The following is a 21,830-nucleotide window of genomic DNA, read 5'->3' as shown; positions in this document are numbered from 1 at the left end:
ATGTTATATGAGAGGCCCTTCCTATACTTTGAGCATGGTATGAGCTTACCAGAGAGAACTCATATTAAGCAACTGAACACCATAAGGTAAGTAGTCTTAGAAAGCTACTCAAACTACTATGCCTGAGTTTGCTTCTAGCAGGTTATTATATCCTACAGATGTTCCTCTCCACCATTTGTATCCTGGAAATTGGGTCCTATTAAAGTCCTAAAGAAACAAGCACCTAGAAGATTAACTCCATCCCCACTGGGTGGTACCATATGAGGTCTTATTGGTAATGAACTCTTCTGTTAAGTTAAAAAGTGTCAAGCCATGGGTCCATTGCTCTCAAATAAAGCTGGTTCCCTGGGAATCATCAGACCCACCACGTCCCATCTGTCAGAATGCCACTGGAAATGGAAACCATGCCATAAAAGAACATAATAATCCAGATCATCCCAGTCTTGGCTTGTTTCGTACCCCACACACTGATTTCTCCAAATGGGCCACTGAGGCTTTGACAGACCTCCAACTACTGTTTAGAAGGCAGGCCCCAATGGACCAAAAATATAAGTAATGAATAATATGCATGCTACCATTCTCACTACTTTAATTACTCTGGGTGCTCATATTTAAGTACAAACATATGGCTCTTTTTCTTCTTTATCGTATTTCCCTGATGATTCTGACTCCCTAAGCCTGGGAAGGTAATTCTATGATTAGGATTTCCCAGATTTTGGCTAATTCGGGAAATCTCTCTAGATGTTGACTTCATCACCCAAAACCTTATTTGGTGCATTATCATAGTGACCCCATGCTAATGCCAGTGACCAATTCTCAAATTTTCCCAATTTCAATGTGACATATGACTGGAACCCCCCCCCCAAAAAAAAGCCTATGTTAGATGCTGGGGAATAATGTAAAGGCAAAAGGATCATAAAAATTAATTTGCTGATGGGGAAAAAGGAAACTCACTTGTTTACTAAGATTTGGATTATCTATACTTTCATTAATTGGGTATGTAATAATCAAATGTGCTTTCTGATGCTACTCCAAAACAATCAAAGAAAGAAGGTTTTGGTCATGCAGAATGCACATGTTAAGGTAAGTATTGGAAAGTATTTCCGACTAAGCGCAAAATTGTTTCATTACTCAAGCCCCTTTCCAGCAGGAAATAGCCAGAGCAGTTGTCGCCCCAACCCCTCAAGATTGAGGAATGATCAAGTGATAGGGGACACTGAAACCAACATGTCAAGTTAACAAATGCTTGATTGTTTTACCTAAGAAAACTGAGATTAACCTAATTGACGTATGAGCATGTTTTGTAGAAGTTGACTGACCACCAATAAGTAAAGACTAGAGCAAACCAGGAGGAATTCTTGCAGTTGCACAGAAGGGATCAAAAATGCACAAAAGTGATCTCTGTGAGGACACACCCCAAGATCTCCCCCAACTTAACAAGCTTACACCAACCACCATTTTATGAACATGTGTTCCACGAAGAGACACGATTCCTGAATACGTGTGCTCAGAAAGGACACTTCCCCTTTTCCCTACATCCAGTCAGCATATTCCAGTCAACTTACATACTCTGTGATATCCTGACCCCTTATGCTTAAATACACCCAACCTCAACCCTTTGGGGGGGTGCATTTGAGAAATTTTCTGCCATCTCCTTACTTGGTGTCCTACAATTAAACCTCTTTTCTGCCACAAAACCAGTGTCAGTGTTCGGCTTTCTGCACATCAGGCAACGGAGACTTGTCTGGTAACATCTTCATAGTACAGTCTTTCAATAAAGCACAAAACATGTTTACTGACAGACACAAATTTTAGCCTAAGCTTCTCTGTAATAGGGAAACCAAAAGTGGGTAAACCTATATGCTTAGTAATTACGAGTGCATTATTTTATTTGGAAATGATCTTGATATTCAATGAATTTAACTTAAGTCATCACTTAGCAAAACCTTAAAGTTCATGGATATCAAAAAAATTGTGGAGATATTTTTTAAAGCACATATACCATAAAACATAATTATTGCTAAAAGGTTACCTACAAACTCTTGTTCTACTTATGCCTATCTAAAACATTTGCTCCCAACAATTATGTTTAGATCACCCACAAGTGCACGATTCACATGTGTCAAGTAGAGACCCATAATCCAGCCTTGGGAAGTCCCAGCCCTCCAAGCCTGAGGAACTGAAGTCACCCTCCAACATAATCTCAGTATAATCTCTGACATGGAGGGAGCCTACCTTCTGAAAAATCTCTCTGACGTGGCAGCTGCAAATGGCAACAATCCTCATGTGGACTTGATACTTGAGGTTCCAGGCTTCTCCAGGAACCAGTACTCCCAGGTGTCTTCTAATGGAGGCTACCTTCTCCTGCTGCCCAATCCCTCCCTGATAGGGCAGCTGAAAAATCTCTAGCAATGCCTCGAGGGGGAATATTCCACAATGGATCAGTAGGCCTTGCGATTAGGCCAATGTTTTATTCAACTAAAAGCCCACTCTTGTGAACCGTCTTCTCCAGACACTTGCCCAGTTCTAGGTCCCTAGCTATTCTGTACGTGAACAGTCCACACTCCAGCAGCTGCCCTTGCCAGCCAGGGCCCTTCAGCCTGTGGAGCTGAGACCCATTCCCAACCTAATGCTTTGCCTCGGTGTAGAGGAAGCCAACACCCCCAAAATTACTCTGAGGCATTGCTGAAATGGCCAAAAGTCAGTCCCCTTATGGAATGGCTGCCTGATGGGCTCCCAGGCGTCTCCTGTTGGAGCCCACTCAAACCAGTCCGAGCAAGGCAGTCCGGACTCATCCTGCTCTGCCTTCAGGGGGAGTATTAACAGTTGTGGAGGTTAGTGCTTGGAATCAGGCAGATGTCAGGTACCCCCAAGAGTTCCCTTCAGTGACCTGGCCTTGCCTGACATTGCTTCACACCAGGTTCCTGGGTACTCTGCTCTGTGAGGCCCACACGTGCACAATTTGCCCTCTGTCCTCAGGCCTTGGTCTGCAGGGGTCACTTCTGCCCTGTGGAGCTCTGGCCTGACCCCAATCACCTACATGGCCTCTGGGTGGAAACAGCCCTTCCCCTGAAATACTTTCTGAGGTAGCTGCTTTAAACTGGCCCCATCAGTCCCTAACTAAAATGACTGCCTGATGGGGTCCTGGGCTTCTCCAACAATCGAGGCTTTCGGGTGTCTGTTATTGAAGGATACCCTGGTCCTCCCACTCTGTCCCACAAAGGCAAGACAATCCAGATTCCTCCAGCTCTGCCTTTAGGGGGAATATGCACATTTGTATAGGTCTAGGCTAAGCATTAGGCAGATGCCAGGTACCACCAATAGGCCACTCCTATGACTGGGTTTCTCCCAACACAATTTCAGTTTCTTGGCTAGTCTGACCTGCCCCACCAGCAAACGGGCAGTCACGGGGCACACCCCGTCAGCCAACCTTTTACTGCTGGGGCTGCCAAGCCTGTGGAGCTCAGGCTGGTCCCCCAAATGCCAGCATAGCCTTGTGAAAGAAGATTCCAAAATGAGGTAAGCATTCCTAAGACAGTCATTCAAAATGGAGTCAGGAGGATATTGAGGAGGCAGAGTCTATGGGCTCTCTTGTTTCAATTCTTGGAACACCATGAACTTTTGGCTTTTGTCAGTTACAGCTGGACCACTTCCCCGAACACATCCTTCTACTTTAGACCGAAACAGAGCTAATGCACGCTTGTTTGCTAACTAGCAAATCCTGTATTACATAGTTTAACCCTGTCAGCGCCAATTATAATTCTTTCAAAGTAAGTTATGGAACCTTGTGGGTTTTGCCTTTATAAGCCTGCACTCCCCTATTTCCGTTTCTATGGGTTCTGTGTCTCCTGGATTGCAAAGACCCCAAACAAATACTTTCAGTTGCCTTACAGCTTTGTCATCTTCTTGGTTGACATGACTTGATATCAGAAAAGTGGGATCCAAAGTGTCTGACCTCTGTCCCTGGAACCACAGCAGATTCAAGTACCTACAAGTGTCTACTGAACTCTGTCACCCCCTCAGTGGCTTGGGGTCATGGGTGGTGGTTCCTCTTGGTTCCAAAGTTCCTGCCTTGGTTGAGGTTTAGGCCTTTCTTTGGGTGTCCTCTGTTGCTGGCTTTTGTCCTCACTCATTTCTGAGGGGGGAATTCCACCTTTACTACTTTGAGTGGAAGATCTGAGTTCCAGATTCTTGGTGAGTGCTCAGTAACTCTACTAAGGGGGCTCTGGCAATCAGCCCCCTTCTGGAACTCCTGTAGGAGTTATGCTTAAGGAACATGGCCCTTCTGGCTATAAATTTTTGCCCCATCACTCCTATTATTTATATTACTCGCATTACCTGGGATGACTTAAAACTTCATCAGCCAAAATGGGCCACTTCTGATACCCCAAAATTAATTTACTTCCATGCACAATCGGAAAACAAAATGAGTGGGAAGCTTACTTAAATTTGCATCCAGAGGTCTCAAAAAGAACCACCGACACTTTTGTTTCTCTTCAGGCAGTTAACTCCAAACTTTTCCACCTAACTCAAACCTTTCTGAGACGCTCTCAAAATTAGAAAAATCGGCCAATGCCTCTCCTATGTACCTCCTCAGAGTATACAGTTTGGGTCCCCATCTGTTCCTCTTCAGCTCCTATGCATTTATTGGGTCAAGATTTTCTTAAAGCCCATCTGGCACACATCTCCTTTTCCCCAAAGTGGGAAATATTTTAAAATATAGAACCCCCAAATACCAACCTTCAAGAGAATCTAGACACCCTAATATCTATCTCTGTTCTTTTTCTGAAAGACCCTAAACCAGAACCCATCTTGTATTCTATTCCCAAGACTATTTGGTCAAAAAATGCTGCCAATATTAGTCATATCTATTCTGTACTGCCCATTAAATCCAGATTGATGAAAGAAAGTTTCTGCACAATATCAAAAGATACCCCTTAAATTCTGAGGCAATCCAATGAACTGAACCTAAAATTGAAGATTATTCACACACACAAAAATTAATTGTCTCCTGTACTAGTCCCTGTAACACTCCCATCCTCCCAGTCCGCAAATCGTATAGAAGGAGATGGATCTTAGGGCAAGTAATAATATTGTATTTTCTAAATAAGACAAAATATCACAACATTAATTACCAAACATAGATTTAGCCACTTATGGCTTCTTATTATAGAGAAACTAAAGACATTTGGGTCTCTTAGTAAACATTTATGCCACATTGAGAAAACACACGTTTCTAGAAATTATGAAATGTGTTTATAAATTTGCCAGTCCACAACAGCTTACTTCTTAGTTTTTGCTGGAAATTAAGGATTCTAAGGACTAAGAATTCTAATCAGTATATGTAAACATAAAACTACTAAAAGCAATAAGGATGAGAGAAAACAACTATATATGAAAAGTATGCAAGAAAATGGGATGTGTGGGGCGCCTGGGTGGCACAGCGGTTAAGCGCCTGCCTTCGGCTCAGGGCGTGATCCTGGCGTTCTGGGATCGAGCCCCACATCAGGCTCTTCTGCTATGAGCCTGCTTCTTCCTCTCCCACTCCCCCTGCTTGTGTTCCCTCTCTCGCTGGCTGTCTCTCTGTCGAATAAATAAATAAAATCTTTAAAAAAAAAAAAAAAAGAAAATGGGATGTGTGCTTTTTGTTCTGTAGAATAAAGCTGGTTATTTCAGGAAGGGAAAGAACAAGGGACAAACAAAAGCGAATGTAGAACATTGTAGAAAGTTTGTAGAAAAGGAATTTTTTTTTTTAAAGATTTTATTTATTTATTTAACAGAGATAGAGACAGCCAGCGAGAGAGGGAACACAAGCAGGGGGAGTGGGAGAGGAAGAAGCAGGCTCCCAGAAGAGGAGCCTGATGTGGGGCTCGATCCCAGGACTCCAGGATCACGCCCTGAGCCGAAGGCAGACGCTTAACCGCTGCGCCACCTAGGCGCCCCTAGAAAAGGAATTTTATGTCGTCGCATGGTCAAAGCTCGCTGATATTGAATGTGTTTATAGGTTTTAAAAATGAGCTCAATAGTATATTGATACCAAACTAGAGTTCGGTTTTCTCTGTTAAAACAATAGAATTATCTTAGATATTGGCCTATTCTTGTTTGTTTGTTTTAAGATTTTATTTATTCATTTGACAGAGAGAGAGAGAGAGACAGAGAGCGAGCATAAGCAGGGGGAGTGGCAGGCAGAGGGAGAGGGAGAAGCAGGCTCCCTGCTGAGCAAGGAGCCCAATGCCAAACTCAATTCCAGGTTTCTGGGGTCATGACCTGAGACGAAGGCAGACGCTTAACTGACTGAGCCGCCCAGGCACCCCTAGATTTTGGCCTATCTTATAAGAAGTTGTAAACAGAGGTGCCTGGGTGGCTCAGTTAGTTCAGCGTCCAACTCTTAATTTCCACTCAGGTCATGGTCTCAGGCTCATGAGATCAAGCCCAGCATTGGGCTCCACATTCAGCCGGCGGGGGGGGAGTCTGCTTGAGATTCTTACCCTCTCTCTTTCCCTCTGCCCCTTGTCTCTCTCTCTCTCAAATAAATAAATAAATCTTAAAAAATAAGAAGTTGCAAACAAAGTTTCTTTACCGTTAATATAACCTGCCTGGGAAACAAGGACTCTGGGTTTTTGTCTTTATCATATATTTTATTACATAGCAAAAGGGAATCTTTTCTATTCAATCACTGTAATCATCTATATTTACTCTTGAAATCTTTTTTGTCACTTTGGTTAAGTAGATAATTAGGTGCTATCATAATTTTCTGTAATCCTATTTAGCCGAGCGTCCAAACCTTTTGATATTTTTTTTAAAGATTTCGTTTATCTATTTGACAGAGAGAGAGACAGCCAGCGAGAGAGGGAACACAAGCAGGGGGAGTGGGAGAGGAAGAAGCAGGCTCCCAGCAGAGCAGGGACTCAATGCGGGGCTCGATTCCAGGACCCCGGGATCACACCCTGAGCCAAAGGCAGACTCTTAACGACTGAGCCACCCAGGTGCCTCAACATTTTGAGATTTTTAACAAACTTCCCCAAATTAAGTTTTTTAACTTGGAAGAAATTTTGGGTTTTTTTTTTTTCCCCAGAGGGTCTCTGAAACATTCCAAAGGATCATTAAACTAATTAGGTTTATTTGATATGACAAATTACATGACGTGATAAATTTGACAAGCATTGTCAAATAAGAAGTAATACTAAACTTTCTTTATGTTGTATTTACATGGGCATATGTTAATATAAGTGTTCCAAAAAATGTATGCCATTTCTAAAATTCTGATATAAGTTCATTGAAAATCTATTTTCCTTGTAGCAGGCTGCTCAATGCACCTACCCCTGCTTCCTCTGGTCCACAGCTAATAAGCAGGGATACACTTCAAATTTTCAAGAGCCTAATCAAAACCATAGAAAATAAGCATACTTTGGTAGAACATCCTTTCCACAATATGTTCCTGGGAGACAAAGATATTGACCATTTAGAGCCTTCAACCCAGAGACATGGTTTATTAGAAAAGACACCTCCCCAAAGACTCCCTTCAGCATCACTGGAAGTGACCTTACAGGTATTGCTAACCAATCTTTGCACGGCTGAACTAGAGGGCATTGGCTCATGGAGTCATTTCTCATTTGAAGAGGGCTCCAACATCCAACTGGACTATTAAACCAACCAGAGACCTCAAACTGACATATCCCAGAAAAAAGAAGCAGACAGGTCTGCTTTCCCAAGAGTCAAGACCAGACCAGTACGATAATTTTTACATAACTACCAAAAACTTAGTGGAAACTACAAAACTCCCTGAGATCTTTGGACTATTGCTCCTCTGTGTAGGAATTCTTCTGGATTTTTGCTGTTTTAAACTCAGTAGGATTTCTTTACTGGTGGTAACCAAATCTCAAAGGTTTCTGTATACTACTATTGTTCCCTCCCTGCCTTTACATATATCAACACTATTGATTTTTTTGATCCCAATAGTTTTCCTCTCTGCTCTTATCTTCTCCCATACATGGAAGGAAAATGTGATTGTTCAAATATCTCAATCGCTAGCTTTATCTGGGGATCTATCCAACTGTTGGATCTGCCATTAATACCCAGTTTTTGGAAAAAAAAAAAAAAGTTTTGCAAAAAATAATGACCTAATAGTTATGCCAGGCTCTAACTTCTCAACTGTTCCCAACTTCACTGTAACGTTGGATAAAAAGCTTTGTGCTCTAGCCTACTTAGCCCAAGTTTTCAGCCCCCAAACTCCTATTCCATGCTTTCTCTTGAAAAAAACACTACACTACACACTATCCACTTTTTCCCCCCGTAAGAAGACCTTCAAGCTCCTGGAAGGTGGGTTTTCAGTCTCTTACTTCTTTCTGAAATACAAATATATGAACCCTTCTTTCCTGATAAGAATTTGCCACTTGGTGAAACTTCCTTATCCAACCCTTTTCCCTTGGCCAGCCCTCCCCAAGCTTGCCAACTTAATGAAACTTGTGGGGACCTCCTAAGACTGATCCCAAGCGTGAACTCACCTCCTCTTCACTGCCTGTCATTGAATCTATAAATAGTGTCAAAATGTCTGGCTTTCTCTGTGCATAAAGCATATATTTTTGTGGATATGATCACTCCTCTTGAGCCTATGACTGTCCTGGCAGCTGGAGAGACCTTGGTGGCACATGTTTTGGGGGGCATTTAATATCTCCTTTTACTATCCTCAAAATGGCGTCCTGAATCTCATTCAAGAAGAAAAAGAGCCTCATCCATAGTGGATGATTGCCCTGATGAGGACCCTTCCGAATATGAAGAGAACAGTCATGGCCACAGCCAAGGCTGTGACCTTCTTGCTAGGTATTTCAGAGATCAGATACCGTAGAGTCATAGGATCGCGGCTTGGAGTAGGCACCGCGGACTTGGAACTTACGATGAGAAGTCTTACCAGAACTGCTACCATGGAAGCTTGCACCACCCCCAAAGCCATCAGAGCCCAGAAAAGATCTTAGATTCCCTCACTTGGGTAGTCCTTCACAACAGGATCACTTTAAATATTTCCTTGCAGCCCCAGAAGGAGTCTGTGCCATACCTAATACCTCTTGCTGTACTTGGGTAAACACCTCACAACAAGTAGTATTGGAAACCACTCCGTTGCTCAAACTAGCCAAATCCTTAAAGGGGCACTTGAGCTTCACCCCAAGAGGTTTAATTCTAAGTTTTTTGATATTTTTAGCTCAATTATTTTAATTTGTGCCCTACAAGCGATTTTCAAATTGCTTATACTGCATATTTTTCTATTGCTGTACTACCACTCAAAACGTCAATGGTAGTTGCTCAAAGACTCAAAACCATTCATCAGATCTACCCTTTGACTAAAAGAAAAGAGAACCTAATTGATGTCTAGACCTTTTTTCCTCAAACCTCCTCGTTACTCAAATGCAGCCATAAGACTCTCACCTAGCACTTTGTTGAATATACTAAATATCAACCAACTATGACATGTCCCACCTCCTGAGAGATTTGACGGGCCAGGAGCAGGCTGCCAACCACTCCAGCAATGAAATGGAACTCCACCATCATGAAATTGATCACTGATGCTTTTCTGCCCAAAAGATCTTGACCAAAAAAGGGAAAAGTGAAAAAGAAATTCCAACATGAAGTAAGCATTGTTAGGAGAGTCATTCAAAATTGAGTCTGGAAGATACTGAGAAAGCAGAGCCCGTGCCTGTCTCCTGTTCAATTCTAGGAACACCATGAACTTTTGACTTTTGTCAATTGCAACTAGACCACTTCCTGGAATGTGCCCTTCCACTTTGGGCTGAATTAGAGATAATGTAACATCTGCTAGCCAGATAGCTAATCCTATATCAGTCAGTTTAACTCCACCAGCATCAATCATAATTCTTTCAAAACAAGTTATATAACCTTGTGGTTTCTGCCTTTATAAGCCTGCACTCCTGGGCTCACAATTTATAATTCACATGTTGGTCAACTCTGTGACTCCGAAGATTGCAATCCCTAAGGCCCCAAATAAACACTTTAGGCTTTACAGACGTGTTGTCTTCTTGGTCCACAGCCATCAGGGTAGAGAGAGCCTACTCACCCAAAATCCTTCCAAGGCTTCTTAAATTGGCCATTTTCAGTTCCCATTTGGACTGACTGCCTGATAGAATCCCGAGCTTTTCCAGCACTCAATGCTCCCGAGTATTGCTTAAGAGATGGTACCCCAGTGTCACCCAGCACTGCCCTGACAAGGCAGGCCAGATTTCTCCAGCTCTGCCCTCAGGGGGGATATGTGTATTTATGTAGGTTAAAGCTTAGAATGAGAAAGATACCAGGTAGCTCCCTCCTGTGGCCAGCCTCAGCTGACTTGGCTGCCCAGACCGGTCCTCCCCCCACTCCTCAACCCATGCGAGCACAGCCCAAATCCTGTTAGCAGGGCTTGGACTGCAAGGAGCACTTCAGGATCACTGAGTTTGGGCAGGACCCCAATCACCAGAATGGCCTCAGGGTGTAGAGTGCCCACGCCACGAAAATATTTCTGAGTCTCCACTTGAAACTGGGGATTGCCGATCCCTAATTGGACTGGCTGCCTGATGGTTTCCCAGGCTTCTCCAGTAATCGAGGCTTCCAAATGCCTCTTATTGGAGGGTACCCTGACCATCCTGTGTGGCCCACCCTGACTAGACAGTTCCAGGTTCCTCCAGCCCTGCCCTCAGGGAGAATATCCGTATTTGTGTCGGCTGCTGCTCAGAATTAGCCAGATGCCTTGTGCCACCAACAGCCCACGCCCGGGACCTGGCTTCTCCAGACACCTGCCCTCTTGCAGGTCCCTGATTACGCGGACCTGCATGGCTTGTGCATGCGCAGTATGCACCACATCTTCTACTAAGCGTAGCTGGGGCGGGGATGAACCACCAGCATAGCCTCCTTGGTGGAGGGACCCCGCTCCCGAAAATCTTTCTGGGTGGTAGCTTTAAACTGGTGGTAGTCCACATGAGGACTGGCTGCCTGAGGAGCCTTTGGCTTCTCTAGGCATGGAGGCTCCCAAGTGTCTCTTATTGAAGGATAATCTGGCCAGTCTGCCAGGCTGGATGCCGATTGGGCAGTGTAGTTTCCTCCAACTCTGTCTTCGGGGTGACTATGGGCATGTGTATAGCACTTGAGATTAGACAGATACTTGGACCCCAAACAGCCTGCGCCGGGACCAGGCCGCTCTCTACAACTGCCCTGTTTCCAGAATCATGGCTACCCCGACCTGCGCGGCTTGCGCATGTGCAATCCACACCGTGTCGGCCACCTGTGGTGTGCAGGAGCGCCCCAGGCCCAAGGAGCTAGGGGAGGACCCGACCCCTGAATGGCCTCAGGGTGAAGGAAGCCCATACTGGCAAAATATTTCCGCGGGGGCAAATTTAACTGGTGATAGTCCGCCTTTGGACTGGCTGCCTGAGGGGGTCCCGAGGTTCGTCAGCAATCAGGGCTCCCAGGGGTCTCTTACTGGAGGGTAACAAAGCAGTCCAGTTCCCTCCAGCTCAGCCTTCAGGGAGAATATGGACATTTGTGTCGGTTAGGGCTTAAATTAGGTTGATGCCCTGTACCCGCGTAGCCCACTCCCCTGCCCCAGCCTTTCCAGACACTTGCCCAGTGCCAGGTCCCTCGTGACGCTTACCTGCTGTCTTGCACATGTGCAGAATGCATGCCGTTTGCCCACGGAAGGCTGCTTGCGGGGGTGGGGGGGTGTCCTCCAGGTCTGCGGAGCTGAGATGGGTCCTGAACCACCCACATAGATTCCTGGGTGGAGGGATTCCATTCCCGAAAATCTTTCTGAGGTGGCAGCTTTAAACTGGCAACAGTCCATATTTGCACTGGCTCTACCTTGGGGACCCCCGGCTTCTCCAGAAGTCCAGACTCCCAGGGGTGTCTTGTTGGCTTACTCCAGCCTGTGTGCTGGGCCACACGCTGGCAATGGTCTAAGGTAGGCACATTCCTCCAGCTCAGCCTTCAGGGGGAATGTGCGCATTTGTGTGGAATTAGGCTTGAAATGAGGCAGACGAGCCTGGTGCTCCAAAACGCCTGCCCCTGTGATTCCCCCTCTCCCCACAGCCGCCTTTTCCCAAGTTCCTGGGTCAAAATGGCTCCTTTGACCTGCACTGCTCACGCATGAGCAGTCTATCCCTCGCCCAACATTGCCCTATCGCAGGCCCCTGGCTCCCTGAGCTATGCAGCCTGCTTATGCGCAATATGCCTGATAAGCTGGCCTCGGGCAGACCCAGTCCAAACCCACACAGCACAGGCCAGGCGCCCGCGTAGCTTTTGGCAACTAGGGATCCCACCTCCTGAAAACTGCTCTGAGGCAGCTGCTGCAAAGAGTGACAATCAGCCCCCATGAGAACGGAACGCCTGATGGGCCTCTGCCACAATCAAGGCTCTCAGGTGTGTCTTACCGAAGGGACCCTGGCCAGCCCTTCCATTCAGCCCTGGCGAGGCAGTCTGGATTCTTCCTCTCTGCCTTCCATGGGAATATGCACATTTGAGGGGGGTGCCTGGGTGGCTCAGTTGGTTAAGTGTCTGCCTTCGGCTCAGGTCATGATCCTGGGATCCTGCGATGGAGCCCCGCAACTGGCTCCCTGCTCAGTGGGGAATCTGCTTCTCCCTCTCTCTCTCCCCCTCCCCAGCTCATGCATATGCGTGCTTTTGCATGAGGTCTCTCTCTTCTTTCAAATAAATAGAAATCAATCAATCAATCAATCAATCTTTAAAAAATATAGATGCACATTTGTGTCAGTTAAGGCTTGGAATTCAATACCACGAAGCCCCAGTCGCTCGTGCCTGTGAGCTCACCTCCCCAGACACTTGCCCTGCTCCAGGTCCCTGGCTCCCCTGAGATGCATGGCTCACACAGGTGCAGTATGTATCCCATCAGCTGCCTTTGAGCAGTTGGGGGGCCCCCCCAGGCCTGTGGAAGTTAGGCCTATCCCCAACCATCTGCACCTGTCTCTTACTGGAGGCTACCACAACCAGCTTGCCCAGTTTAGTCCTATCCATAAACCAACCAGGTTCCTCTAACCTTTAATCCATAAAAATACAGTTACTCAATGCCTTTCCTTCCAATATTACCTGCAGAGTCTATTTTCGCTTGCTTTGATGTCTTTAAAACTCCATAGATCGGTTTCTGTACTGGGAAATGATCTCCCACTTCTCATTGCGGCTCATAAACTAAACTTACCCTTTACCTGAGCTAAAAAGTACATTTTACACTTGAGAAGCGGTGGCCTGAGTCACGTCACAATAGGGTAGGGTTAGCAAGAAGATGTAATGCTTGCCACCATTGGTCCACAGCAATTGCAGCCTTGGCTCTCCCTGCCCCAACATTATCAGCACAAAGCTCCCAGCAGCTGTTGCAGCTGATCAGATTAGGAGCGATTTAAATGCATTTCCCATCCCTGCCATAAAGAAAGAAGCAGCACCCTGACTTCCAAACACAGGTGTATTTTGCTTTTGTCCTTCTTAAAAAGCAAATGGGCTTTGCCAATATTAATGTCAAATTTCTTGGCATTCCCCCATCTTCCTTCTGCAACCATGATTGCTTTTACATTTGTGGGGGTTTTTTTCTTTTTTTGAGATTTTTCTGGTGGTTTGTTTTGTAGTATTATATTTACAATGTAAATTTACAATTTACAATAATTACAATGTTTGAAACATAGTAGGTACTGAAATGTTCTGTGACTATTATTTACAGCGACCTATCAAGTAAACCACCAGCTGCACGCATGCATACGCAACACTCTGGCTACTGCACGCACGTACCACGACGGCAGGGGGGCGCTTTTAAGAAAACCAATAAATTGCATGTGTTTCTTATGGATGTTGAAGAATGCGCCTTATTCCAATTGGTTGTCTTGCTCTACCAAAAAGAAATCGTTTTCATTTTTCTCAGTCGACTGATTAGTTCTTGATTAGTTCCAAAAAGAGCAAGTTTATAGAAGTGGCGTGTGTCGTTAAGGATGGGAGAGGAAACTGCCCTCCTTTAGCAATAAGTCCAAGAGCCAAAGAATCCTGCCAGGGTCAGGGGATACCCGGGGCCATCAGTGGAGCGACGCAGCACAGTCGCAGGGCCTACAATCTGCTGTGCTCTCCTTCACAATTCTCCCTGTGCTAGTCCTCATTCACGAGGCTTTCGTGAATAGGAGAGAGACAGAGGTTGGAAGTCAGGCCCCAGGAATTGCTCCCAACCTGGGGTGCGCTGGCTGGGAATGTGTTAATTGTTAAGTGTGGACCTCATTCAGTTGTGTGTCTGGAGTGGGAGGGGCCAGAGTGTCTTAAGAATTTCTGCTTTAGAATGTTGTCCAGCCAGAATTAACGAGCAGAAGAGCCCTCTGTGCCCCTCACCCACCCTTCTCCCGGCTTTCCTGCCGCACTGTCTATACCCAACTAACAGCAACGGATCTGTTGACATATTTTGTAGAAAAATTTTCTACCAAATCTGAATTCGATTTTGGAGATCTCAAAGATGAATTCCTGCAGTTTAGAAAAAACAGGAACTCTCAGGAGTCGGCGTGTCTTAAAATGTGAGCTTTCATTGAAATGGGCTACCAAGGCAAACCTGAACGCAAAGAACACAGGATGTGTTAACAGTCATTCCCAACCTATGCAGGTTTGGGGCGACGTGATTTTTTTTAATACATAAACTCACCACTAGAGGATGTTACATTCTTCTCGACACACATTGGAACAGACGGCGGCTCCGTATTGCGAAAACTGATTGAGGAGGAAGAGAGGTGTTATGAATTATTTACTTACTGTGGGAATTGTCATTTTAAGTAGTAGATAATAAAGAGGATGTCAAGTCAGCAGTTGCGATCTGAGTCGTGGAATGGTTGGCACAGAAGCTGACAAAGATTCTTGACCAAACTTTCGTCAGGCTCTGCTACCTTCTCGTAGGTCCATCTATGCACTTCCTTGTAAGACACAGCTTGAGCAAGAACCCTGCTGAGTCAGTTTAACCTGCACCCTGTCCCCCTGCAATATCTGGTCTAGCTCCTCCTCCTCCAGCGTCCCCCAGGGGATGTCTGGTCCCCACAGCCTGTCTCCAGCAAGAATCCCATTGGTGGGTTTAACAGAAACCCCCTCATCCCTGATGTGTCAGCCCAACCTCCCTCCCCCACTGTGAAATCCCACAGCAGCGGTCCCTGTGCCTGGCAGGAGGGTCCTCAGTAAGGTCTGCTTACCATCCTCAGCAAGTGTCACTGACCGTTTTATTCGTTAACAAGAGAGCTTCATCGAGCTACACGAAGAAAGGATATCAGCTACTGAGTGACCCTTAGCTACTTCGTGAAAAAGAAACAGTGGGCAGGTCCGGTTTTGTAGGGGTGCGAGGCCCTCCTTACTGAGAAATCCACCCACACGGTATATGATTTTTAGGGCCTACAGAGGCCCCCATACCCACAAACACTAAAAATGAGACTCTCAGATGGTCTTTTTTGACCTGTAGCCTGACACTTCTAGGATCCCTAATTTTCTAATATCAATACGAATCAATATTTGAGATGAGCCATCCCGTCCAGTAATGTCTGTTACCACCCTGCTACCTGAGATGCCATCGTAAGTTCTTATGTTAACATCCCTCTGTCACTCCAAACACATAACAGTAATAGATAAAATACTCCGAGGGGACTTTAAAAACACAGAGCCAGGCTCAAAAACAAAAGAAGCCTCTTCAGGGCGCCTGGGTGGCTCAGTCGGTTAAGCAGCCTACTCCTGGTTTCGGCGTAGGTCATGATCTCAGGGTCGTGAGGTCGGGCTCCCTGCTCAGCAGGGAGTCTATTTGACATTCTCTCCCTCTCCCTCTGCCCCTCCCCCGACCCCGCTCATGTGCATGTGCTCTTTCTCTCAAATAAATAAATAAATCTTAAAAAAAAAAAGAAGAAGAAGAAGAAGAAGCATCTTTGAGGATCAGAAACAGAATTAAAGCAAACTGGCAAAAACACATGGCCGCTGCATCCAGGCAGACAGGGGCTGCTGGGCGCTTGGAGCAAGGCTGCCCCCGGTGAGGCACAGAGTTTGGTTACATAAACCAGATGACTTGTTGGCAAGCCCCAACGACTTGGTATTGTTACTTGCAAATACTCAGTAATTATGTTGTTTCCAGCAGCCTTCTAAAAAACATCTGGTTTGAAAGCCTCCCATAAATACGCTACAAGCCAGTTTCCCGATTTCTTACATGTCACGTAGTTTGTCTTTGGCTGAACAAGGTGACTGTGAACTGCGCCACTATCTTTCTGCTTATAGATGGTAATTTTGTCACATGATGTGGGGCTGTAATTACTCACCAGACACATTACTAAGCAGTGTGAACACATGTCATATGTTTCTGGTTACTAAATCCCCATGTTGGCTCTATTGTCAGGGATAATTGCTTGCCACTTTGTCAATTTTCCATTCTCTCTATTTCTTCAATCAGATTTTCACCATATTGCTTCCTGACTGAGAGCCAGAAATTTCTCAGAAAGCAAGAAAAACAGAAGCGTAGATGAATTCATGAATCTACCATGCTGTCAAAACCATTAACAGTGGTTTTCAAGTGTCCCTTTGTACATGATACTGAATATTATTTAATCACAGAAGTAGGCATTTATATTGCACTTCTTTTCTTCAGATTGGGTTCTTAATTATATCTGATTCATAGATGAACTTAAACATAATTTTGGAATTATTTCCTTCCCATGAAATTCTGACATCCTATTTTTAATGCATCCTTACAAGCTGTGAATAATTTCTAATAGGACTCTTTTTTAAAAAACACGCAGCCTAAATGGAAATAAATATCTAAAAATTAAATGTGGTTTTAAATAACAGTACCCCAGGGATGCCTGGGTGGCACAGCGGTTAAGCGTCTGCCTTCGGCTCAGGGCGTGATCCCGGCGTTGTGGGATTGAGCCCCACATCAGGCTCCTCCGCTATGAGCCTGCTTCTTCCTCTCCCACTCCCCCTGCTTGTGTTCCCTCTCTCGCTGGCTGTCTCTCTCTCTGTCAAATAAATAAATAAAATCTTTAAAAATAAATAAATAAATAAATAAATAAATAAATAAATAACAGTACCCCAAATAATCATAGGAAGATTAGAATTAGGATATCGAATCTCTTACCTGCTTTGTTTTATTTACATTTTTTCAGCTTTATTGAGATGTAATTGACAGAGTTGTATATATTTTAGGTGTATGAGGTGATAATTTGACGTATGCATATTGTGAAATGATTACCACAATCAAGTAACTAACATATTCATCACTTCCCTATTTACCTTCTTTTTGTGGTGAGAACACTTAAGATCTACTCTCAGCAAATTTCAAGTGTTATTAACTCCAGTCAAGGCTGCACATTAAATCCTCAGAACTTATTCATCTTACAACTGAAAGTTTGAGCCCTTTGACCAACATCTCCTCACAATTATTTATATTTTAATAAGTGTGTTTGTCTCAAAAAGAATGTTATTTTCCAAAAAATCCCTCTTAAGATCCCTGTCAACTGTCAATTTGTTTCCCTATTAAGTGTTTTCAAGTACACAATAATTTTTTTTGTACATTGAATTAGCAACTTTCACCATCACTACTTATTGTAACATTTTACTCTTGTGACACGAATTATTTATTAGATTAAATAATAGATTTTCAAATTTGTCGCATAAGGTGATTTTCATTCCAAGGTACACTATAGACTTAGTTTACATACTTGAAAGTGAGTATTCAGATTTAACAAAAAGTCTGAATTACAAGTTTCTTTTGAATTGCTGTCACTCTTCAAACATCATTTACTGAAACTCCATCTCTTCCCCTCTGATTTGAAATGTCACTTTGTGACATACTCGGTTCCCATATGTATTTGTGCCTATTTCTGATTTTTCTATTTGATCCATGGATCTAGCCATCAGGCATAAGTACCATATAGTTTAAATTATTGTAGCTTTAACATATGGTGGTGACTCAGTTAATTTATTTTCATAATTTTCATGGCACCTTTATTTCTTCAAACGAAGTTTAGAATCGCCTTGTCTAATAAAGATTAGTATTTTTCATATAGATTGCACTAAAATTTTTTAGAAGATTTATTTATTTATTTTAGAAAGAGAGCGAGAGCACAAGTGGAGGGAGGGGCAGAAGAAGAGGGAGAGAGAGAATCTCAAACAGACCCCACTGAGCACGGAGCCCGACACAGGCTTCAGTCCCACGACTCTGAGATCATGACCTGAGCCACCCAGGTGCCCTGCATTAAAATTTTTAATGTTCTCATGGGAAATTGGAATCGTTATGATAATTACTACATATCCAAGAACGAAACAAAATGCTTAGTTTGGGTAGCCTTGTTTTTGTGATTATATTGTAGCTAGAAGATACTAGAAAATGTTTTGTTTCTCAAATCCCCAAACCCACATCCGGTGAAGTTCTAACTCTTGTACTATAAAAACACCTAATTTTTTGTACTGAAATATGAAAGATAATAGTGGGTTCTGTGTCTCTCTCTCCCTCTGTCTCTCTTCTCTCTCCCCATCTCCAACAGTGGCAGAGTTCCTTCCATTACCTGGAAGGGAGGAATCCTTTATTCACCTTTGGAATCACTCAATTCACTAAGGATCCTCGCAGAGGTATAATTTTTAGGAAGCAAAGCTTCCTAACTGCCATGGTTCTCTGTGAAAGGAAGCTCCTCTCTCTTGAAATTCTGATTGTTTTGCAAATAATGGGTTGGTCCTGGCTGCTGAGCAAATCCCAAAAGAGATGGAGCTTAGGGAGGACGTGATAGAGAAATGGGAAAACTCAGATGTTAGGGAAGGAGCGTGGCTTGGAATGGTCAGAGCTTGGCACTCGGGATCCGCTCTGAGAACTGGCCGAGGTATGCCCCCCACCAGCCCGCCTAGGACCCTGCCTTCCTACCAGTTTGCTAAGACCCAACTCCGGCAGGACGGGCAGGGGCCCTCCCTGAAAGCTTGATTTTCATTCAAAGATAAAACATAGCTGCTACAAATAATTTAAACATGGTCACAGAGGTTCTGTTTGGGTGGTAGAAAGCTTCGGATGGATGGATGCAGAAGCTTGTGAATGTAATTAATGCCTCTGAGTAATACACCTCAAAATGGTGAACATCGTAAATGTTGTGTTGTACATATATTTTATCACAACAAAAAAATCGCAAAAAAAGTTAGACGATATGAACCTCTGCTGGCTGACATTGTTTTCCCTCTGGTCTTCCAGCCTTTGACCTGATGGGGAGAAAATTGCTCCACCCTTGTAATGGAGAAGGCCCTTTGCCTGGGGAGGGTCCCCTGGGGGGCCCAAGCCGCTGCATGTGACTACCCAGCATGCACTATTCTCAGGCACAGTGGTGGTGGACTCTAACTCGGGAAAATAAAAAAATTTTTTTTCAAGATATAGAGTCATTAAACTCACAATAATATAACCAGGCACGCATTGAAGTTGTATTTCTGCCCCCGTCTCATTGATTCCCCACTCCCTCCCAAAAGGAAAGCATTTTTATTAGTTTCTTATGTATCTTCCCAGGTCTAGCTCAGGCACATCTTATATTACCAGGTTTTGCCCTTATTTAAAATTCTCAATTCTTAATTTTTCTGAGTTCCCCCTCATTTATTGTGACTAGCTCCTGACTCTTCCTTGGATGGGGTACTGGGGGCCAGGAGGGGTGGGAGGGAGGCAGAGGCAAGAGTAGGGTGGGAGTGTTGGTGAGACCCCCGATATGCAGGGGCCTGGGGTGCTCAGGGGCCTGTGGCCAGGGCCAGATGAGCCATGTTATCTTCTGTGGGGACCTGGAAGGGAAGGTGATCTCAAATGCCCAGTGCAACCTAGCCACCAAGTCTCTGGACCTTCACTCCTGTAAAGACGAATTGTTCTACCCGCTAGGTGGGAGCGAGTCAGGGGGAGAGGGCTGCCTCACCTACCCCCCACTCCTAGCGGTGGCTGGGGTTCCTTGGTGGTGGTGGTGTGTGTGTGTGTACAACAGGAGTGGGGGGATGATAATAGAAGAAGTGGGTAGCCAAGTGCTTTCCTGGAGGCCTGAGCAAGGCCTCCCCTAGGGACCACCCACCCTTGGTAAAGGACCTCCATGGGAAGTTGGCTTGCCTGGAATTGTGGGGGCAGTCCTCTAGAGCAGATGACTTCTGCCATGATTGGGGTTTAGGGCCCCAGCTGGAGGTTCATCTCCTAAGCATCAGGAAGCATTCAGGGCTGCCCGACAAATGGGTTAAGAAGCAGAACATATTATCTGTAAGAATATTCATGATAAGTGGGTTTATCCTGAATGTATTTGAATATGCTCATTGGACACTAATTTCACCTGGACTTCTGTGTCCACTCCGGGAGGCAGGGAGGCTAGCAGGTGCTGGGTGAGGCCAGCAGGACCGGGATACCCAAGCCGGGGAATTCAGGCTGCAGAGGAGGGGCCCGAGTGCCTCTGGATCCCTTCTGACCTGACTCTCGGACCTTGAATGTGGGGAAGTCAGTGAAAGAAGAAGCACAGAGCCAAGCTGAGACCTGTGTCTAGAACTGGAATGGGGACACTCTCCTTCATTCATACAGTCTCTTGGAGGACATGTAAGGCAAAAACGCAGTCCCAGGTTAACGGAAGCTTTGGTCTCCCAAAGCATCAGAAGCAGTTATTGGAGAGGGGGGATTCCACAAGAGAGGCTGTATTGAGCGGAGAGGTGGTCCCCACAATGCCTAGAACAGGCAGGGAGAGGTAGCGAGGGGAGAGAGGCTTCGGAAAGGCTCAGGAGAGAGAAGAGATAAAGAGATGAAATGCAGCCGAGGAGCCTTCCACCTGATGCCTGAGCAATCCCAGCTCAGGGCCCTGCGGTCTCCAAAATGCAGATTCAGGTCCACCCACAAACCCTACTAACGACAATGGTGACCATGTATGACAGGCTCACTTAGTTTTCGCAGCAGTGGAATAAGATCAGTGCTAAAATTTCAGTTTTATAGATGAGGACCAGGAAGTCACCTAAAGTCATGCAGCAAGTGGCTGAGCCAGGACTCAAAGTGAAGTCTGATACAAAACCCTACCCTCCGACCACCATTACGCGATTGGTGCACCTGCTGGGATGTTAGGTCTCAGATCTTCCTTCCCGATAGCTGCCTGCCTAGCATGACACAGCCGTGGCTGGGGGATGGTCTGGAGGGTGCTGTGTGCTGGGCACCCTGAGACACGTTGTGAAGGGATGCCCAGAAGCCTGGGGTGCGGGAGCACGTATTAAGAGCTTGTGTGTTACTGGGTTCTCCGCAGAGGGAGACACTAGGCAGTGGAGGAAGGATGGCCCTTGGGGCTGGGGGGGCTCAGGTGGGGAAGGTAGCCAAACAGGGAGGAGAGAGGAGCAGCCTGGACCAGGCTGAGGAGGGAGGAAGAGGTGCTGGCTGTCCTTGTTACTGTTGTCTGGGGCACGCCTAGGTCAGTGCCCGAAGTTCAAGGAGCATGGGCAATTTCCACTGTGAGTATAGGGCTGGGGGGAGCTCCTGGTTATGCTTTGTCTTGCTGTTGTGCTGGCAGGAGGCCCCAGCCTTAGATACTTACGGTCTTTTCCTGGAAATGATCAGTGACCTCTGAGCAGCACTTGTAAACCTGAGTCTAGAAAATGGGAGGGAAGCAGCTTTTCTCTGGAGTCCCTGGAGAAACCTCAGGGAGAGCGTAAGGTTTTGAAGACCTGGATTGGCATGATGCAGCTCATGAGGCTGAGGTGTCGAGGGTACCAAGGGCTGTGCTGGTCAGAGAAGCCCATGGGGACTGGTGTGATGGGCCTGTGACCTTGATCACTGCTCCTGTCCTTCCCTCCCTGCCCATTTGGCCTGGGGCTGAGGCTGAGGGCACTCAGGT

This window comes from Ursus arctos, unplaced genomic scaffold (genome assembly GCF_023065955.2).
Source record: "Ursus arctos isolate Adak ecotype North America unplaced genomic scaffold, UrsArc2.0 scaffold_2, whole genome shotgun sequence".
Classification (NCBI taxonomy): Eukaryota; Metazoa; Chordata; class Mammalia; order Carnivora; family Ursidae; genus Ursus; species Ursus arctos.
Note: the sequence above shows the minus strand (reverse complement) of the source record.